A 14,716-nucleotide genomic window follows, 5' to 3' on the forward strand; every position below is an offset into this window, starting at 1 on the left:
CGTTAGAATACTGTGTAACTCTCTCTCTTTTTGACAAAAGAATCAAATGCTGATGCATCTTCGCCTTCCCCTTCTCTCAGGACCTAGCAAGGAGCCTGTACAGTAATAGTGGTGGGGATTATAACACTACTTCCCGTTTGTTCCTATCACTCTGGCCTATCTTTATGATCACCTACAGGCCCCATTTTGCAGATGGCTACACTGAGGCCGGAAGGTTAAATGAATACAAGGACTACCTTGCAGAGCATCTGGCCTGGGCTCCTGGGAGGAAAGACTCACCCCGATCAGGGTCTGTCTGACCTCCAGCGCCCAGACCGAGCCGCCATGGCCCATTGGTGACCCCTGATGCTGACCTCCACCCCGAGGAACAGGAAGCCAGGAGCTCCTTGGTGTTCTTCCCCCGCTGGCCTTGCAGGAAGCCTTCGATGTGCTGGGTTTCAGCGCCGGGAAGACTGACGTGTATAAGCTGACTGGGGGGCATCACGCACTTCGGCAACGTGAAGCTCAGGCAGAAACCCAGAGAGCGGCAGGCCGAGGTGGGCCCCACAGAGAGCAGGCGTGGGGCGGGGGCTGTGCGGGGAGCGGGTGGCCAGCCGCGGGGGCAGGGGGGGGCTTGGGGCTCTCCAGGGCTTCCCGCGCATGTCAGAGACATCCGGTAAACCAAGGATGTTCCTTTAATACCAGACGCCGAGAGCCACGAACAGGCACGACAGAGTCAGAGACATAATTGTGGTTTCTGTATCGCTTTGCCACTTGACCTGGAGCGAGCGAGTGCAGAAACCGTTATCAGACTTCTGTTTTCTTTTTTTCCCCAATATTTCTAAATTTTTAAAATCAAAGTATAGTTGATGTACAATATTATGTTACGAGTGTACAACATAGGTTATACTCCATTTATAGTTATTATAAAATATTGGCTATATTCCCCGTACTGTACAATAGATCCTTGTAGCTTATTTTCTACCTAATAGTTTGTACCTCTTACTCCTCTACTCCATCCTGCCCCTCCCCGCTTCTCTCTCCACACTGGTAGCCACTAGTTTGTTCTCTGTATCTGTGAGTCTGCTTCTTTTAGGTTATACTCACTAGTTTGTTATTTGAGATTCCACATACAAGAGGTCTTTAGCTGTCTGACTTATTGCACTGACCAAAATGACCTTCCAGTCCTGCCACACTGACGCAGATGGTGAAATTTCGTTCTTTTTCGTGGCTGCATAGTATTCCATTGTATATCTATGGCACAACTTCAGACCCGTTTTCTCGATGGCAACATGGGTGGGGGTCTCCTCCTCTCTCCCCACAACCCCTTCTCTAAATACAACAGACAGGGACTGGGGTTCTCCAGCGCAGGTTCTCTCCTGCTTTATCTGTCCCTGCTCAGTGGCCGACAAATTTGCCCACCTCATGGGTCTCAACTTCAGGGAGTTCCAGAAGGGCATCACCAGGCTGCGGGTCAAAGTAGGCAATGAGTTGGTGCAGAAGGGCCAGAACATGGAACAGTGCCAGAAATCCATCGGGGCCCTGGGCAAGGCCATGTATGACAAGATGTTCAAGTGGCTGGCGGTCAGGATCAACAAGATCTTGGACACCAAGATGCAGAGGCAGTTCTTCACTGGGGTGCTGGACATCTCTGGCTTCAAGATCTTGGAGGTGTGTCTGGCCTCACTTTGGCATAGCCACCCTCCTTTGATAAGAGCCTTTTCATCAAGGTTCTCTCGCTTCTCACCTTCAACCTGGGGCCAGCCAATCTCAGTCTGCTTCTGGCTCTCTGGCTTCTGGCCTCCAGAAAGTTCCATCTTTCATGTATTGGTGCCAAGTCACAACAGATAGAATGAACTGTGCGCTGACTGAAGCCGGCCTGTCCCAGCTCACCAGAGCTGATTGGGGGAATTTTCAAGAATTCTGAGAGCTGGTCAACACCCTGTAGATAACATGTTCATGGTGCATTTACACTGTGGAGACTGGCCAACACTACAAAACAGGAGATTTTTTTTTGAGAGAGAGCTGATTTATCAGCACAGCACTGGTGGTCCTCGTTTCTTGCTCAGACAAATGAGACTCAGGCCTCATCACAAGATGGGTGCTGTGGGTCAGGAAGATTTGACCTTCGTGATTAGGAGTCAGGAGACCTGGTTCTGGATTCAGGTTGGCCACCAACCAGCTGTGTGGCCTTTGGACAGTGGCTACCCCTCTCTGAGCCTCAGCTGTCTCAATTCTGAAATGAGCCGGCTGGAGGTGATGACCGCTAAGGTGTACTCCAGCTCTGCTCTCCTATTATTGCAGGACTTTTGTTAGCCACAGCTGGGGTTTAAAAAAAATAATTTAGCTGCATTTCTATCAGGCTTCCCTAGTGGCTCAGCTGGTAAAGAATTCACCGGCGATGCAGGTGACCCCAGTTCCATTCCTGGGTCAGGAAGATCCCCTGGAGAAGGGAAAGGCTATCCACTCCAGTATTCTTGGGCTTCCCTGGTGGATCAGCTGGTAAAGAATCTGCCTGCAATGCGGGAGACCTGGGTTCACTCCCTGGGTTGGGAAGATCCCCTGGAGAAGGGAAAGGCTACCCACTCCAGTATTCTGACCTGGAGAATTCCATGGTCTGTATAATCCATGGGGTTGCAAAGAGTCAGACATGACCCAGAGACTTTCACTTTCAATTTCTCTCAGGATCTAGAAGGCTAATTTGGCTGCTGTCTACAATAGAATCATTTCATTTCATAGGTGGAAAGGGCCTTAGACAGAGTCTCAAACTGTGCTGCCTGGAGTCCTGGGCAGCTGCCGATGGCCAGCCGGGTGGGGCTGGGGAGGGAGGAAAACGCCTGCGCCAACAGTGGGGCATGTGCTGTAGACAAACAGGGCTAGACTCCCAGCCCCGCCACTTTCACGCCATCGTGCACCCCCAGGTCCCCATCTTTAATGGGGTCACCGATCATTCTTGCAGATGCAGCTTAGCCGGTGTCTGACACATGTACACGCTCGATGCAGGTGGCTCTGTGATCACAACGGCCCCTCTCCTCTGACCTGTTTTTTGTAAGACCCTTCTGTGTAGGCTTTCATGAAGAGAAAGCAGTATCTGGTTTTTAAAAAATGAATAAAAAAGGCTTGCAAATTCCTCAAACCCCTTCATCCTCCAGATGAGGATGAGAAAAACTAGACAGAGAGACCTATCCAAAGGCACATGGGGTGGGGGGTAGTCAGACCCACAAAGCATCTCAAAGGATTTCTCTGCCTAGAAAGGAAATGATTCTTTCCACGTTGGTGCTCATGCACTGCATGAGGCTGGAGTCTGAGTTTCGGGTGCTGCAGCAGCAGTGGGAGGCTCAGGCAGGCCCTGTGGTCGAGGTGCTCCGAGCCTTCACGGGGAGGGGGGCTGAGAGGCACTTCTCACAGGGCCTGGGAGCACTGACTGGGTAGTTGGTGTTAAGGCATCTGCAGCTGTGCCAGACACTGGCCAGCTTTAGCTCTGCTGGTGGCCCAGCCCTCCACCCTTCCAGGGGGAGGCTCTGTCTGCATCTGGGCTGACCCCCTCTTTCTATCTTCACCCCACAGTTCAGCAGCTTCGAGCAGCTGTGCATCAGCTTCACCAAGGAGAAGCTGCAGTAGTTCTTCTACCACCACATGTTTGTGCTGGAGCAGAAGGAGTGCAAGAGGGAGGGTATTCAATGAGTCTTCATAAACTTTGGCCTTGACCTGCAGGCCTGCATCGACCTCCTGGAAAAGGGACCCCGCTTCTCGAAGGAGGGGCTTGGAGAGAGGTCAGGACCCTGACTGGGGCACGGCTCAGGAGGGGATTTCACAGGGACCAGTGCTTTTGCGGGAATCAGCAACACAGCTGATGGCTCTGGTTTATCTGACCTCAAGCTTCCTCTCTAAAACAGCACAACATCCACTGCAATGGTTACTGTTAGCTCGGCTGTATTAGGCCTTCACTCATTGGATCATCATAAGCTCCTGTGTGCAGGGGGTAATTTATTATAACCATTTCATAGATGGGAACACTGAGGCACCAAAAAAATGAAGTTACTTGTCCATGGTCATCCATCCTATGAAAGGCAGAGTCAGGTTTTAACCGTCTAATAGCCTTCCGTGTAATCACACCATAGGGAATGTTTTAGCAAATGGCCCTCACTGGAGAATATATAAGATTAGTAGATGCAAACTATTTTATATAGAGTAGATAACAACAAGGTCCTAATGTAGAGCACAGGGAACTATTGTCAATATCCTGTGATAAACCATAGTGGAAAAGAACATGAAAAAGAATTTGTCTACATACATATAACTAATCACTCTGCCGTACAGCAGAAAAAACACAACACTGTAAATCAACTATACTTCAGCAAAATAAATTTTTTAATTGGAAAAGAAAATAAAAAAGAATATGTATTGTTTGACTAAATGCATAAAAGGGATAGAAAGAGGACATTAATGAGGCCGATGACAAAACGTGAACACAGTCTGTGTTTTCCTAGTTTTCATTATTGTACAGAGTTTTACAGAAACATTTGGAGAAGGATGTACATTTGGATGTAGGGTGTACAGGAATGCTTTGCACTAGTCTTGCAAGCCTGAAATTATTTCAAAGTAAGAAGATAAAAAATAAAGAATATACCTTGCCTCCAAAGCTCATCCTCGGGTCCGTCATAGAGAAGTTATCATCAAGGCGGCCAAGAGTCCTCAGTGGGAGGCTTACCTCCCTGGAAAAGTCACCAAAAACAGGCTGTGGGGACTTCCCTGGTGGTCCGGTGGTTAAGACTGTGTCCAGCTGTCACAGAACCCGAAAGGCTCTCATGCTTGAGCTTTGGGAACAAGCATTGCCCTCTTCTAGGAGTCTGCTTCAGAAATCCAGACCTTCCACGGGAGAGGGCATATTAAGTCGCTAAGGGCATTTGTGAGCTCCTTTTTCTGGTGGGAAGAAACCTAGAACCACATGAGGCCCCTGGTTGCCAGGAACGTCATTGAGAAGGAGGAGCTGATAAAGGAGACATGTGGGAAAGACAGGTGTCATTGATCTCACCATTTTTCTGGGAGTCAAGTTTGCCTGGCACCTGAGATTAGCATTTAGGGAGCTATGTAGCAGCCTAGAGACATCAGTCTTCCCTTCTCTTGGACCTGATGAATTCTAGCCTCTTTCAAGTCTATATGGCCATGGCATTCGAAGACCATGGACGACCAGACCATGCTCAGAGGTGGCTGTCCAGTTCTGCATCCTGGCTGGCCACATCGGGTCTGGGGCATCCCTCCCACCAACCCCAGGCCAGCAACCAGTCACCCACTGGCCTCCTCTAATGCCATCCATTCCTCTTTCCTTCCATCCCATGGGCATCTTCTCCATCTTAGAGGAACAGTGCATCTTCCCCAAGGCCACGAATGCCACATTCAAGGCAGCCCTGTAGGACAACCACCTGGGTAAGTCCAGCAGCTTCCTAAGCCCAAGAGGCACAAGGGCAAGGGGCTCTAGGCCCACTTCGAGCTCGTCCACTACACAGGCGCCGTGAGTACCACCCCCGGGGGCCACCTGCCCAGCACCTCCACCTCCCACCCGTGGAAGTCCATCCTGCCATGCCCTCCCTGAGGCCTCCAGCCTTCTACTAACATGGCCATCATCTAACAGGGTGACCAGCAGACTGAAACAATCTCCCACTCCTACTTCCGCCTCGCTTCTCTCTCTGGGAGTTCCAAAGCAACCAAGCCAAAAATGCCCCCAGACATGCCAAGCCCACACCATTGTCTAAGGCCTTCCGTTTGATGACTGGACTTTGATCTTGGCCAGAAATGGAAACACTTGCAGGGGATTAGGACTCTGCCCTTCCAATAAACTGTGAAAAGTTCTGAAAGAGATGGGAATACCAGACCACCTGACTTGCCTCTTGAGAAATCTGTATGCAGGTCAGGAAGCAACGGTTAGAACTGGACATGGAACAACAGACTGATTCCAAATCAGGAAAGGAGAACGTCAAGGCTGTATATTGTCACTGTGCTTATTTAACTTATATGCAGAGTACATCATGAGAAACACTGGGCTGGAGGAAGCACAAGCTGGAATCAAGATTGCCAGGAGAAATACCAATAAGATAGGCTGATGACACCACCCTTATGGCTGAACGTGAATAAGAATTAAAGAGCCTCTTGATGAAAGTGAAAGAGGAGAGTGAAAAAGTTGGCTTAAAGGTCAACATTCAGAAAACTAAGATCATGGCATCCAGTCCCATCACTTCATGGCAAATAGATGGGGAAACAGTGGCAGACTTTATTTTTGGGGGCTCCAAAATCACTGCAGATGGTGATTGCAGCCATGAAATTAAAAGATACCTACTCCTGGGAAGAAAAATTATGACCAATCTAGACAGCATATTAAAAAGCAGAGACATTACTTTGCCAACAAAGGTCCATCTAGTCAAGGCTATGGTTTTTCCAGTAGTCATGTACAGATGTGAGAACTGGACTATAAAGAAAGCTGAGCACTGAAGAATTGATGCTTTTGAGCTGTGGTGTTGGAGAAGACTCTTGAGAGACCCTTAGACTGCAGTGAGATCAAACCAGTCCATCCTAAAGGAAATCAGTCCTGAATATTCATTGAAAGGACTGATGTTGAAGCCGAAACTCCAATTTTGAAAAGACCTTGATGCTGGGAAAGATTGAAGGCAGGAGGAGAAGGGGACGACAGAGGATGAAATGGTTGAATGGTATCACCGCCTCAATGGACATGAGTTTGAGTAAACTCCGGGACATGGTGATGGACAGGGAGGCCTGGCATGCTGCAGTCCATGGGGTCACAAAGAATCAGACACGACTGAGGGACTGAACTGAACTGAACTGAACTTCCTTTGCAGGGGGCATCAGTTCAATCCCTGGTTGAGGAACTAAGATCCCATGTGCCTCGCAGCATGGCCAAAGTAAAATAAATAAATAAATAAATAACACTTGCAAAAAGAAGGAAAAAAATCCATCAGCCCAATCAGTTATTCCCCAGTTGATTGACTCATCCCTCTGACAGTTCATGGCCCCTGAACTAGCAAAGTGACATCGATAGAGTGGCTTTTGCACTCATGACAAACCTAGTCCTTGGGGAAGAGGGAAATTAAGTGCAGCCAGGACTCAGGTGTATTTGAATAACTGACGGGGGAGGCAAGCAGTGTTGCGGTCAATGCCAGTGCCTCTGGTTACCACGGTGTTTGCTGAACCTCTGTGGGTTTAGCTTTGGGGAAACGGCAGGCTTAGGACCAAGCTGTCAGGAAAGCTGCTGTTTGACTGGGCATCAGAGCTGAGCTTTTATGATCTTCACAGCCATGATGATGCCCATTACTGGCCAAAGAGACTGTGCCGCTGCCCAGAGCGGGCTTGGGGCCGAATTGCAGTGCTCCACCTCACCCCCTAAGATGAAATGAAGAGGGCTCCGTGTTTGTAGCAATGGGACATCCCAAGTCAAGGGGGGCCTGTGCACTTCCAAGAAGGCTCTAAGATGGGGCCTGGAGGTGACGAACGTCGTACATCATGTAGCAGAAGGAGAGCCCAAAGGTGCTGGCTTCTCATTTGCATCCCTAGATTCTCCGTGCTCAGGGGGAAGAGCTGAAAGACGCCTTCCTCTTTGCCTCTCCAGCTGGGGCCCCTGCAAAATGGAAACCAGACAGTAGTGTGTGGCCAATGACTTGGGCCCATGGCGCTGGATGGATGGAGCCCCGCTCCCAACAGGCAATGTGGTGGTGGGGGAGGGAGCTGTGCTTCTCAGCTTCCCAGCAAGGAGAGAACCGATGCCCTTGTAGGGAGTTCTTCACGTGGCTTGGGATTCCACAGGTCAAGGCCAATTGCTGAGACTGAATTAAGATCAGCCATCCTGGGTAGAAGGAGACCCAGGGGTTGGGGAGGCTCAGGGTGACCAGCAAAGCCAGACATGCAAGAGAAGGTCACACCTGGCAGAGAGTAACTGGGGAGTCCTGGTATGTGGGCACAGCTCAGAGATGGGGTGCCCTACACAGGCAAACTGCAAATGCCCAAGACGTGGGGCTTCTGGGGACATCACAGGACTCCAGGCAAGTCATCAGGATGAGAACTGGAGCCCCAGGAGACGGGGCCGGGGATCTGGCTGTGAGGTCTGAAAGGTGGCCCTGGGGCTGAAATATAACCACTGGCATCTGCTCCCCTCCAGGAGGGTTATAACATCACGGGCTGGATAGAGAAAAACAAAGACCCCCTGAATGAGTCAGTGGTGGGCTCGTTCCAAAAGTCAAGCCTGGGGATCCTGGCCCTTCTCTTCAAGGAAGAGGAGGCGCCGGGTATGGCTGCCCCCTCACGTGTCCAGTCTCTCTGTGCTGATGCCCTTTACTGACCAGGAGAAGAAAGAAGAAAACCAAACTCTCATATTCAACTATTGTTGAATGAATGAATGAATAACAAGTTGCTTGAGATCGTCTATGGATGTCAGTGCAATAAAAAGATGCAGAAGCATCCTGGGAGCTTCCATCAGCCGACTCAGTCACGGGGCCCATACCACCTCTAAGGAGAGCAATATTTCTTCGGAGAAGCGGACACCCAAATGCACTGTGCTTGTTTTCTGCTTCCCGCTCTCCTGTCTGAGCCAAATGTCAAGCCCAGCCCTGCCTCCTACCCTGCTGAGGTCCTGTGGCCCCAGGGGAACACCCAACAGGGCCACCACTCAGAGGGACAAGAACAGCAAATATTCCTGGACTGGGAGATGTGCTCGCCACCAACACGCAGTTTCTCTGGATGGTCTGGGGGCTCCGCTCCTCAGGCAGTGGTGGCAGCAAGCGGCCTCGGGCCAGCCTGAAATCACACAGGGCCACAGACCCTCCAGGGCGCATGGCACTCCTTGTGATTGTTATGCCACAGGGCAGCCCGTTCACCTTCTCCCTGGTAGATCTCATTTACTTGGTGTGGGGGCCCCCCTCAGCTAGCCCCCAGACAAGCCTCTTCGAAACCAGAGAGCATACATCCTTGACACTGAGTCTGCCCCTCTGCTGGCCACTGACATGAAGCAAGGTTCTCTCTCTTCCTCAGCTGGAAGCAAGAAGCGGAAACGAGGGTCTTCCTTCAAGACTGTCTCCAGCTACTACAGGGTAAGTAGGTAGGTACTGCCCCAGAGGCCGCCTGGTGGCCAGTACCCCCAAATCTCCCTTTCACTGGAGATGTGGTCTGGCTGCCATCTCGCCGCCCAGGACAGGATGAGTCCATTTCTATGCCTTTGGTCGCCTCTTTCATTCGAGGGGTCCGTTTCCTTCTGCAGGTGGCACAGAACCGCAGACCGCAGGGCAGGAAAATCCCTTAGAGACGGTCCAGTCCAACTGCACTGTTTCAGACTGAAAATCCAGGGGATGATGGGACTTGGCCAACATAACAAGTGGAAATATCAATGCCTATGGTCTTGTGCCAGTGGATCTTCTGGGCTGGTCACAACTTCCACAAAGTTTGGGCATTACTGGAAACATGTTTCAAAGTGCAGAAATGCAGCCAATGGGGGAGATGTTGCACATAGAATGATTTCAGTACTTCACAAGGATCTGGCTTTCCTAAGGCAGAGTGGGCCACCCCACCGTATCCCAACTGGAAGAGGAGGGATCAGTAGGGAGGTTTATTTATTTATTCAAAAAAAATTTTTTTTCAGTAGGGAGGTTTAAATTGGGGAGGGATTTGTACATACAGGCATATGATTCCTTCTAGAAGCAAGATTCTACAGTGAGCCGGCACTGAATTCAGAGGATCCCACTTCTTGTAAAACCTGTCACTCTGGGCAAGTCCCTGGACCTCTGAGAGCATTGCTATCTAACAGAACTTTCTGCAATGGTGGAATGTTCTTTTCTATCCAATACAGCTGCCACTGCCCAATATGCTGTCTGGTACGATAGCCACCAACCATGCGTGGCTCGTGAGTACCTGAGAAGTGGCTGGTGTGACCGGAGAACTGAATTGTAATCATAGTTAAATTAATTAAACTCTAAACAAATACCTCTCCTGAGCACAGCTGTCCTGCCACACCACCACCGAGCTAATGCTTCCTTTCCCTCCATCCCCAGGAGCAGTGGAACAAGCTGATGACCACCCTGCACGGCACCTCCCCCCTTTTTGTCTGCTGTATCGTCCCCCATGAGTTTAAGCAATCAGGTACCTCATAGAACATGCCTCCCAGTTGGAAGCTTTCAGGATGTGTGAAGTTGGGGTTCGCTCCACATTAAGTCCACTTGTAATCACAGGTTGACTGGGGCAGAACCGGGCATTGAAAGAACCTCCAACAATGGATCATCCGAAGATCACGTTCTAGCTGTTACTTTGTACAGCAGAGTGGGCTGGTCTAGCCAGAGTCACACTCAGGAGAGCCTTTGGTCCTTGGCTGAATTGCGGGGGATCTGGGACCCACCCCGGGCAGTGACAAGAGGAGATGAGGACATGGATATGCAGGTCTGCGTCCTTGAGGGACAAGGAGTGGCCTCGGATACCCCAGGGTAGTAACTCGCTGTTCTGTTCCTCCCTCTTGGCAGGCGCGAAGGACGCCCACCTGATCATGCACCAGCTGGCTTGCAACGGAATCTTGGAAGGCCTCCGGATTTGTGGGAAGGGTTTCCCAAACAGGCTGCGGTACCCAGAGTTCACACAGAGGTGAGCGGTAGTCTTCCTGATACCTCAAGCACAGTTCTCGGTGTCCGCAGTTGGCTCTTGATAAACACAGTCCCGTTGGAGAGGCACTGTGCGCACCTGATGGACAGGGCCTCATTGTCACTACTTTTGTACACAATGACGCGACTTTCGGTGGCCAGTACCTGCGCTTCTTTGCCTGCGGGCTCTCTTTGGCTGCAAAAGTCTGCTTTGCTCTTGGCACGCTGAAATGATCAGCAATTAATGACCCCCACCCCGGCCCAGGAGCAGCCCTCAACCGATAGGACTAAGGACAGTTGGCGTATAAATACTTCAGCTCCCCAACCCTGGTGATGGGCTAACTCTGAGGCATCTTCTATACTGGCTGTCAGACAGCTGTGTGTTGGTAAATGTTTAACAACAGGGCTCCAAGTTAAAATTTAAAAGGAAAAAAAAAAAAAAGAAGAAGCCCTGATTTGTGGTATCTACTGATTTCCATGGTATAAATACTCCCACCATGTGGTAATTTCAAGCTACTAATGTGACATCACTGTATGCGGGGTTGGTAAGAGACACACAGAGGCTCTTGTGAGCTAGGGGGAGCTGGTCCCGCACACCAGGGTCTCCCAGTAGCATGAAGCCCCAGATGGTTTGGTGGTAACTGACTCGATAACATGCTTTTTGCTGGCCTCCCTGCCCCACTCCCCAGCTCTGGCACCTCTCAGATAAACTGCTTGCACTTGAATCCTGGTCTCAAGTTCTGTTTCTGGGGAGCCCAAACTGAGACCTCCATCTTAGGGGTTCTTTTACTTCGACCCCCTTCCTAACTGCTAGAACACATGGTCACAGAAGATAGAGCAGGAAGGGTCAGTAGAGGTCATCCTATCCAAGTCCTCTGAAGCCCCTAACTGAGGAACGACTAAAGGGGCTGCTGGCAGGTCAGGAAAAGGAGTGGTTCTGCCATGCCTGGAGGAAAAGATCAGGAAGGAAAGGTTTGGTGCCTTCCTGTAAGCCCCCACCCTGTGCCTGCCATGGGCCTCTGCAAACCAAGTCTAACACCTGACTCAAAGGCCATCTCACAGACGGACGGTGACCGTGCAGGCAGACTTTCTGGGCTGCCAGCTTGGGGATGATGGGGACTGTCATTGTTTCTCCCAACAGGTACCAAGTGCTGAACCCCAATGTGATTCCTCAGGAAGGCCTCAGAGCTGCTCCTGGGGTCCATCAACCTGGATGTCAATGAATACAAGATCGGACACACCAAGGTAGGGTCTTCTCCCTCAGCCTTGTCCCAGGAAGGTGGGTGTCAACATGTGAATTCCAGTTCAGCTGTGGACCAGTTGGGTCAAGATGCTGAGAGCCTCTGTTTCCTCTTCCGAAAAATTGGGGCTGATAAAGCCAGAGGACTAAGATTAGCGTGCGTGAGAACTCAGTTCAGACAGAGCGGTGTTCAGTGAACAGGAGAACTTTTCTTAGGACTGCATGGGCCCCAGATTTCTAAGAATAAAAGGAGACAACCTGAATCAAGGTCCTGGATTGGACCAGGGCACCATGGTACGTGTACGGGAGAGGTCTGGGGGTGAAGTGCCCAAGCCCAGCCCACCCACACTGCGAGCTCTGGCCCTGAGCTGGCAGGTGAGTTGGGGTTGACTCAGACTGAGCGAATGCCCGGCCCTGACTCATGGGGCCTGTGTCTGCGCCACTTCCTGGCCCTGCAGAATCCTGTCGGGATTGGAAGGGCAAGGCTGAGGGTGGGAGGTGTCCCTCGACAGCAGCCCAACCAGCCTGCACCCCGACGTGACAGCCAGGGCGATGTGGGAAAGGCACTGGCTTTGCATCAGGCTCAGCGCGGGCCGCCAAGCAGCCCTGAGTGGGTTGCCTGCCCGGCCAGGTCTCGTGGGGGCCTAGGCAGGCACAGCTTCTCTGCTGGCCTGGGGTGGCTGGAAGCCCGGGGAAGTTCCAGGTTGCATGTGCATCCAACACCTATGGAGCACCTCCTGTGTGCCAGGCATGGTTCCAGGCTTAGGGATATGCAGGCAGACAGAACAGAGTCCCTAATTTCCTGCAGCTTGCTCTGTAGCCAGCGGTGTCAGCAGGATTGTAGCACCACTCTCAAATCTGCCAGCACCATTAGCTTTGGCCTCCTGCACCATTGAGCTAAACTGACTTATGGGAACTTGGTCACAGAACTGCTGAATACCTGAGCCAGAGTCTAGCTCCTTCCCCTACCCCACCTTTGATGGGTGGGAAACTTAGGAAAGCCTGGAGAAGGTGTGGAGGTCACGTGCCCAATTTCACAGAACTAGGCGGGACAGAGCAGGCCTCAGGCACCCCCAGCCACAGTCCTGTGATCAGGCAGGCCGGGGCTGACTTTGCCTGTATCTGACACAGCTGTCTCTGGGCAGGCAGACTGCACCTTGCTTAGTCCAAGGGTTGCATTGGGCACCTCGGGTCCAGGTAAAGGCCCGGGGCTGCTGGGGACAGTTCCGCTCCCTGGGGGCCAGGCAGGCTCTGGCGGCAGGGGCAGAACAAGGGACAGAATGACTCTGCCTGTATGCGGCGTCCCCACCTGTGACTCACGTGGGCTCTGCCCCACCAGCCACATGCTCGCCTCACTGCTCCTCAGAGACCAAACCTCAACCACATGCAACTTGGAAATATCAAGCCCAATGTCTCTACCCCATGACGGCTACTCTTTGGGGTTTTGGTGGAAAGTGGGCAGGGGGAAGAAGCATCCTTTTCCACCTTTTTCCTCTCAGTCAACCACATAGAGGATTCTTCTGAGGGGGTTCCAACCCCATATCCGTGGGACCATGACTGTCCCAAGCCTGCTTTGTGAGGTAGTAAAGAAGGAAGAATTGATGCTTTTGAATTTGGGGATGGAGAAGACTCTTGAGAGTCCCCTGGACAGCAAGATCAAACCAGTCCATCCTAAAGGAAATTAGGAGCTAAAGCTCCAATACTTTGACCACCTGATGCTAAGAGCCGATTCATTGGAAAAGACCCTGATACTGGGAAGATCGAAGGCGGGAGGAAAAGGGGATGAGAGAAGCTGAGGCGGTTGGATGGCATCACCGACTCTTTAGATATGAGTCTGAGCAAGCTCCGGGAGTTGGTGATGCACTCCCGTCACGTGCTGCAGTCCATGGGGTCGCAAAGAGTCAGACACGACTGAGCAACTGAACAACAAAGAAGGAAGGCCCCTGGGCGTCCTGCTGCCGAGCAGTCACCTTACATAGCAGTGAGGACCCTAATAATCTGTCATAGTTTACGAGCTTCACAGTCTGCAGAAGCACTTCCTCCCATTATTTTATTTTTATAGTAACCCTCTAGGGGAGGGACCGACACCCCCATTTCCCAGATGAGGCACTGAGGCCCTGAGATGTGAGGAGACATGTCCGAGGTGACCCAGCTAGTAAGCGCCAGGCCAGGCTGGAGGCCACAGGAAGGTCCACGAGGAGCAAGAGGAGACAGACGCCGGGGCTGGGGTGCTCTGCCGGGCAGGTGTCCAGGCCGACGCCAGCTGTTTCCCAGGGGCCCCAGATGTCGGCACCAGGGTCTCCAAACGCTGAAGGACCTCTCTGAAATATCGCTCTTTGCTTTTGAACTGCCACCCCCACCCCCACTCCGAAGCATCTGCCATTGTGAGCCGGGCTATTCTCAGATCACCGTGTCTTTCCCCCAGGTGTTCTTCCGAGCGGGCATCCTGGCCAGGCTCGAGGACATGCGGGACGAACGCCCCGCCAAGATCATGACCACGCTGCAGTGGCGGCTCTGCAGTTTCCTCGCGAGGGTCGAATTCAAGATGCTGGAACAAAGGTAACACCAAGGGGGTGGGCTTGAAGCCTCACCATTCACATGGAGCAGCTGGGAACCCCTCCACACACACGGCAGTCAGCTCCACCAGTGACAATGGGCAGTGCGGAGGGAGGCTGACAGCGTCTCTGCCGGCCCGAAGGACCCTCAGCAGGAATTGATTTCCCACAATTCTGGAACCCAGGAGTCTGAAATTAAGGTCTTGGCAGGCAGGCTCCCTCCAAGGCCTGCAGAGGAGCCTCTCCTGCCTCTTGCAGTCCTGGTGGGCCAGGCCCTCCTTGGCCCGTGGCTGCCGCGCTCCAGTCTCCGCCTCTGTCCT

The 14,716-nt window shown here is 51.8% G+C and overlaps 1 pseudogene; it reads left to right on the forward strand.

Moving 5' to 3' along the window:
- Nucleotides 1–14,716, forward strand: part of LOC136157331 (myosin-16-like) — a 41,491-nt pseudogene that overhangs the window by 11,911 nt on the left and 14,864 nt on the right.

This window comes from Muntiacus reevesi, chromosome 2 (assembly GCF_963930625.1).
Source record: "Muntiacus reevesi chromosome 2, mMunRee1.1, whole genome shotgun sequence".
Lineage (NCBI taxonomy): Eukaryota > Metazoa > Chordata > Mammalia > Artiodactyla > Cervidae > Muntiacus > Muntiacus reevesi.